The sequence below is a fragment of the Cebus imitator genome, unplaced genomic scaffold, assembly GCF_001604975.1.
Source record: "Cebus imitator isolate Cc_AM_T3 unplaced genomic scaffold, Cebus_imitator-1.0 Scaffold519, whole genome shotgun sequence".
Taxonomy (NCBI): domain Eukaryota; kingdom Metazoa; phylum Chordata; class Mammalia; order Primates; family Cebidae; genus Cebus; species Cebus imitator.
The window spans coordinates 1175902-1183030 of NW_016107834.1; the positions used below are offsets into that span (position 1 = coordinate 1175902).

The 7129-nt window shown below is 51.8% G+C and overlaps 1 protein-coding gene across 1 annotated transcript in view; it reads right to left on the reverse strand.

The window, feature by feature from the left end:
• The window catches only part of CHST12 (carbohydrate sulfotransferase 12), a 28716-nt gene extending 24035 nt beyond the window's left edge, over positions 1 to 4681 (reverse strand). Inside the window, exon 1 of the mRNA XM_017514192.2 lies at positions 4560 to 4681. The gene's annotated coding sequence lies outside the window, so the exon portion shown is untranslated. The remainder of the gene's footprint in view (positions 1 to 4559) is intronic.
• Positions 4682 to 7129: the final 2448 nt, after the last annotated feature.

The window sequence follows — 7129 nt, forward strand, 5'->3', positions numbered from 1 at the left end:
TGTTCTTTGAGATATAGTCTCACTCTGTTGCACAGGCTGTAATGCAGTGGTGCGTCTCGACTCACTGCAACCTCTGCCTCCCAGGTTCAAGCAATTCCTCTATCTCAGCCTCCCCAGTAGCTATATTTACAGGCTCGTGCCACCACACCCAGCCAATTTTTTTATTTGTAGTAGAGATGGGATTTCACTATGTTGGCCAGGCTGGTCTCAAACTCCTGGCCTCAAGTGATCTGTCCACCTTGGCCACCCAAAGGGCTGGAATTTCAGGCGTGAGCCACAGTGCCCAGCCTCTGAACTCTTATTATCCAAATTCTGGGGTCAACAGCTGCAGACATGCTATCAAATAAATCCTTCCCCTCCCAAGCTCTCACTAGTCTCTATCTGAAATTCAGCCTCACTATCCAGGCATTTAGTTATTTATTTATATTATTTATTTTGAGACGGAGTCTTGCTCTGTCACCCAGGCTGGAGTACAGTGGCACGATCTTGGCTCACTGCAACCTCCGCCTCCTTGGTTCAAGTGATTTTCCTGCCTCAGCCTCCCAAGTAGCTGGGATTACAGGTGCTTACCACCATGCCCAAACAATTTTTTTGTTTTGTTTTATTTTAGTAGAGACGGGACTTTACCATCTCGACCAGCCTAGTCTCAATGGAACTCCTGACCTCAGTGATCCACCTGCCTCCCAAGTTGCTGGAATTACAGGCATGAGCCACCACAGCTAGCCTTCCCAGGCCTTTAATATCGGAGTTGGGAAGTGAAGAGGCTAGGAGAGTGAAGGATACCTGCATTTTCACCCATGGTGTTAGCCGCTGGGTAGGCCTCTTTAACCCAGAAAGTTTGGGTTCTAGGAAATTATTTTGTGAATTTCATCCTGTTTTCCCTATTCTTTCTTGCTGAAACTTTTTAAAAAGTATTTTATTTTTTTAGAGATGGGGTCTTGCTCTGTCACTCAGGGTGGATTGCAGTGGCATGATCATAGCTCACTGCAGCCTCGAACTCCCAGGCTCAAGTGATCCTCCCACCTCAGCCTCCCAAGTAGCTGAGACTACAGGTGCACACCACCACACCTGGCTAATTTTTAAATCCTGTTGTAGAGATGGGGTCTTGCTATATTGCCCAGGCTGGTCTTGAACTCCTGGCCTCAAGCGATCCTCTCTCCTCAGCTTTGAAACTCTTATTATTCAGCTGCTGACTCCCTGATCTAATCCTGTTTCTTTTTTCTCTTTTTCCACCTCATTGCTTTTCTGTTCTATTTTCTGAGGGAGTTCCTCAACTTTATTTTTCACCCACTAACTGATTTTCTTATTTCTGCTTTTAAATATATATATTTTTTTGTATCTGAGAGTTCTCTTTTTGGATCTCTGAATGCTCCTTTTGGTGGCTTTTTTTTAGAGCTTCCTGTTCCCGCCTTGTGTATGTGATATTTTCTCCATGTGTCCATTAATGGCAGCCTGTTTTCTACGGCTCCTTCCTGCACGCTCTCTTTGCTTCCCCGTGTGTATTGCAGTCTCTATCTCCCGTAGCAGGGGTTTTATTCAGATGCCCTTGGTTATCTGCTCATATTTAAGGGATGAGGATTTTTAAATCTTGATGCCTTGAACACTGGGAGGGGGTTATTAATTATGGGCTTCGTTAGCAAGGGATCCAGCTGGGCCTGCTGACGTGGGACACTCTGATGTCATTAATTTTAGGTCTTTACTCTTGGCCTACTCAGATTCCCCAAAGACATATCCAGCCTCCTGCCTAGAGGGAAAAGCCCCAGCTGGTCATGTTCTAGGAGCCAAAGGGGCCCTGTTCGCTTCCTCCTCCTCTGCCCCATAGGGCACTGCACCCCGACTCTGCACTCAGCTGTGCCTGGTGTTTCCCATTCTTCTCTGAAATATGTTTAAAGTTCCTAAATAGTTACAGAAACCACCACCTTGGTTAACAGCAGGAAGTAATAAGTTGGAGAGTCAATTATCTCCAGGGCTGGAGAACCACAGCCCTGCCTACAGCCACAGACCCACTAAACAGGTGTGAAACTAACAGCTACTCTCTGAAAAGAAAGACAATTTAAGAATTGAAACTCAAGATGCAAGGTTTTTTTTTTTTTTTAAAGACAAAGGAGCTGCAAGTGTTACAGTATTATCAATAACTGCTCTTTTTCCACCAATGGCTCCTTCAGCCCTGGGACCAGTCTAGAAGAGAATGACCCGCCAGCCTCAATGACTGCATAGTCAAGGAACGGCACGTCCAAGGTCAGCCAACCAAAATGCCTCTCTTCCACCCTCGATCCCTTCCCACTGGGGTTCCTGGGGATTCCCTCCTTGTACAGGCTGTCTCTTCTCTACAAGGTTACATCTCCTCCAGGATGGCCACAAATGCCTCCAACTCTGCAGGTCTAACCACCCAGCCCCAGCTCTCCTCATTGCAGGTGAGAAGTCCCAGCTGCCCTTGCTGTTACAGGTCATATCCCACAGAGTGCCACAGCCCAGTGGATCTGGCACCATCTTTCAGCTACATGCCTATCCCCACTCTCTCAGCTACTGTCCCAGACCCATACCCCACAAGGCTACTCAACTCAGCTCCACTGCCCAGACATGAAACCCACCTCCCGTATTCTCACTAGTACCATTTTTCTGAGACACATCTAATCGCATTGCACCCAAACCCTCACCAAAGGAATAAAAGCTCGAACTCCCTCGCACAGCCTTCACAGCCCTGCACAATCAGAAACCCATCTTTCCAGTCTTTTTTTTTTAACTCTGTCACCGAGGCTGGAGTGCAGTGGCCCAAAGTCAGCTTACTGCAACTTCCACCTCCGGGTTCAAGCAATTCTCTTGCCTCAGCAGTTGTGCGCCACCACACCCAGCTAATTTTTGTATTTTTATTGAGACGGAGTTTCACCGTGTTGGCCAGGCTGGTCTCGAACTCCTCACCGTGGTGATCCACTCCCCTCGACCTCCCAAAGTGCTGGGATTACAGGTATGAGTCACAGCACCCAGCCTTCCAGCCTTAGCTTCCAACCCAATCCTCAAACTCCACCTCATCAAGAACACAGCAACCCACCATCTCCCCCAAATGTCACTTTCACTTCCACATCTCTGCATGCCTTTGCCTCCACCTGGAATGTTCTGAACTCCATTCATGCTTCAAAGCCCAACTCATAGGTCCCCTCCACTGTGTAAAATGTCTCCACATTCTGTTAGCGCCTGGACCACAGCCTCAACCCCACACTGTGGTCGCCAGGCTGACCATGAGCTCCCAGGGCAAGGCCCACGCTATTTCGGACATCTACCCCAGCTTGGCATCTTGCACTCAACTGGAGGTTCGATAATAAAGCCGGAGCCTGCTGAGTGACAGCAGTTACTGCTGGCCCCAAAGCATCAGCCCAAAGTCCCATCAACTCCTATGCAGGGAAATCAAACATCTATGCCATTCCAGGCAGGCACTCTTTCAGATGTCAACCGTTGCACCTTTGTGTAGCAATTTCCTCACTGCCCCCATTTTCTTTCCGTCCTCACTCTGACTCCAGATACTCACGGAGAGGGGCTAACCCGTGTCCCGGTGTAAGGGTTGGGGGAACCTGCTGAGCTGTCCCCAGCCACCCACAGCCGGGAGCACCACTGTAGGGCCTGGTGTCCTGGAAGATGTACCACGTCCAGCACTGCGCCTGCAACTCACATTCCTATTCACCCCGGGGCTTCCGAGTCCCCACAGCCCCGACTAGGAACTAAATAATTTAATAATGCTGGAAACACTACTGCTTGTTGTGCTGCCTGCCAGACGGAGGCTCTGCCCGAGCCAAGGCTTTTCCAGTGGTGTCCTGGTGGCCGGGAGCCCGCAGAGAAGGTCTGAGTCCCACTGTTCCCGGACTAAATGCACGGTTTCCTCTTGCAGAGGGGCAGGGCTGCGGCTTCTGGAGCGAGAGGTCATTTAAGGGATACCCTGAGCGGCCTGGCGGTGCTGCTGGCCTCTGCAGGTTCCAAGGCTGCGGTCGGAGGGGCCGGGGAGCCCCGTTCAGGTGACAGCGTGCACCGTGGGTGGGGGGGAGGGAGTTCGAGGGGGAGATCCGTTCAGGTGACAGCGGGCACGGGGTCCCTAGGGGGCCGGGGGCCTTGGAACTCCATGCCAGGGAAGCGGTCATGCCCCTACGGGGCAGCAGAGGCTGATGTCGGGCAGGGGGACTCCTGGGGGCCGGAGGGACCGCTGCAGCCTCTGCTGTCGCTGAATCAGAACCACGGATTTCTCGTCCAGACCCTAAGGAACCGCAGAACGCGCTGATCAGGGCCCCAGGGCTGGGTCCCCAAGGCCGAAGGCGAAGAGCGGGGCTCAGAGAGGGCGCGCGCCAGGCCAAGGTCACAGAGCGCGTCAGCGCGGGGACTCGAACCCGGGCCCATGCCGCGCCCGCCAAGCCGGGCTGAAGAGAACCGACCCGTACCCCTCAGCGCGGCCCGGGACTCCAGCCCCGGCCCCAGGAGCTCCGCACTGGCCGAGAGAGAGGGAGGCCGCGCCCCGAGCCCGTCGCCTGCCGCCTGCCGCCCTCCGCCCTCCGCGCCCCTCAGCTCGCTCGTCTCACCTAGCGCCCGCAGCCGCCGCCACCGCTGCGCCGCGACTAGCGGACCCTCCGAAGGCCGCCCTCGCCGGCCCCGCCCCTGGCGCCTGAGCCCCGCCTCCCGCTCATGTTCTCGCGAGATATCGCTGTCGCCGGAGGGGCCACGGAGGCCGAAGGGCTCCAGCCCTCAGCGCGCCTGCGCCCCGCCAGCCCGCCCCCGCTGTCGCGAGTCAGTGCCATGTGGCGCCGTATTTACGGCCAGAGATTAGCCCCGCCCACCTGCCGCCACGAGCCACGCCCCCTTTCTCAGCAGCTAATCTGCGGCGTAGACTCTGCCCCGGCTGGTCGGGCGCGCGGCGTCTCCGGGGCGCGCAGCTGTCTCGCTGCTCCAGCCCGGAGCGCCACGCTGCAGTCAAATATGATCCCGTTAGTCAACCTTGATGCAGTGCCTGTTGTTTACCCGACCGGTTCTCGAGCATCGGCTCATTGGCTGAGGATCGTGATGCTTACCGGCTGGGGCTTGCAACTCGCTGTGTGACCTTGGGCAAGTGACTTAACCTCTCTGAGGTTGTCTCCGATCCATAAAATATAATAGGTTAGTGACCCTACCTTGCAGGGAGTTTGTGAGACAAATGAGATGGCACGGGTAAAGAGCTTAGCTAGATGCCTAATGCCTAGTGAGTATGCAGTAATTGTTCTTGGCATCAATGTAGTTTTGTTTGTGTGTGTGTTTGTTTAGAGACAGGATATCACTGTCGCCCTGGCTGGGGTGCAGTGGTGCAATCACAGCTTACTGCAGCCTCCACCTCCTGGGTTCAAGCCATTCTCCCACCTTAGCCTCCTGAGTAGCTGGAACTACAGACAGGTGCCACCTCACCCCGATAATTTTTAATTTTTTTTTTTTTTTTTGAGACGGAATCTCGCTCTGTCACCAGGCTGGAGTGCAGTGGCGCGAGATCTCGGCTCACTGCAGCCTCCACCTCCCGGGTTCAAGCGATGCTCCTGCCTCAGCCTTCCGAGTAGCTGGGATTACAGGTGTGCACCATCACCACCAGCTAATTTTTGTATTCTTAGTAGAGACCGGGTTTGACTATGTTGGCCATGATGGTCTCCATCTCCTGAGCTCGTGATCCACCGGCCTCAGCCTCTTAAAGTGCTGGGATTACAGGCTACCTTCCAACCCAAGGTCATCTCTTTATTCTTCACTCCCTGCAGCCAATCACAAAGGAGTCCTCACCTGCCAGACCCTGGAAATGTGGAAGTGAGGGAGATGGGCAAGGCCCCTGCCCTCCTGGGGCATATATTCTAGTAGGGGGAAAAGCAAAAAACGACCACCACAAAATATATGTGTATATTATATATACACACTCACAGTAGATAATATGTTTATACACATGTGTAATGCATACATGTTATCTACTATGTGTATGTATGTAGTATATACATTTATATATTGTACACATACATATATAACTGTATTATGCATGTATGTGTATATGTTGCATACATACATATATGTAACTGCATGTACATAAATAATATGCCAGCCTCTAGCAATGTCTCCCTTGATCCCCATCTCAGCTTAGAAATTTCTCACTATCAGCGGTGCACAGTGGCTCACACTTGTCATCCCAGCACTTTGGTAGGCCGAAGCGGGGGGATCACGAGGTCGAGAGATCGAGACCATCCTCGTCAACATGGTGAAACAGGGGTCTCTACTAAAAATACAGAAAATTAGCTGGGCATAGTGGCGCATGCCTGTAATCCCAGCTACTCAGGAGGCTGAGGCAGGAGAATTGCCTGAACCCAGGAGGCAGAGGTTGCGGTGAGCCAAAATCACACCATTGCACTCCAACCTTGGTAACAAGAGCAAAACTCCATCTCAAAAAAAAAAAAAAACAAAAGCCAGGCTGGGCAAGGTGGCTTATACCTGTAATCTCAGCACATTGGGAGGCTGAAGTAGGTGGGGGGGTCATCTGAGGTCAGGAGTTCGAGACCAGCCTGGCCAACATGGTGAAACTCCATCTCTACTAAAAATACAAAAATTAGCCGGGTATGGTGGCAGGCACCTGTAATCCCAGCTACTCAGGAGGCTGAGGTGGGAGAATTGCTTAAACCTGAGAGTAGAGGCTGCAGTGAGCCAAGATCATGCCATTGCACTCCAGCCTGGGAGACAGAATAAGACTCTGTCTCAAAACTAATAAATAAATAAATTAAATAAATAAACAACATTATTACTTTTGTTATGTCAGTTTCACCTCTTACATTAGCAGCATCTTGAATACACTAAATGCCCCTGAATTGCTCACTTTAAAATGGTTACTTTTACCTTATGTCAGCTTCACCTCTTATATCAGCAACATGCAGATATATTTTACTTACCCTCTCTGAAGTGGCTATACCATATCTCCTGGTTTACAGATAAGGAGGCAGGGTACCAGAGAAGGTAACCAACTAGCCAGAGACACAGAGTTGTATAAGCGACAGAGCCAGGACCCGAATCCAAATTATAGGCCCCAAAGATGGAGCCATGCTACAGCCTTGTGACTTCCTTGGCCAGGGCCTCAGCTTGGCCCTGGAGACACCTCACTGTG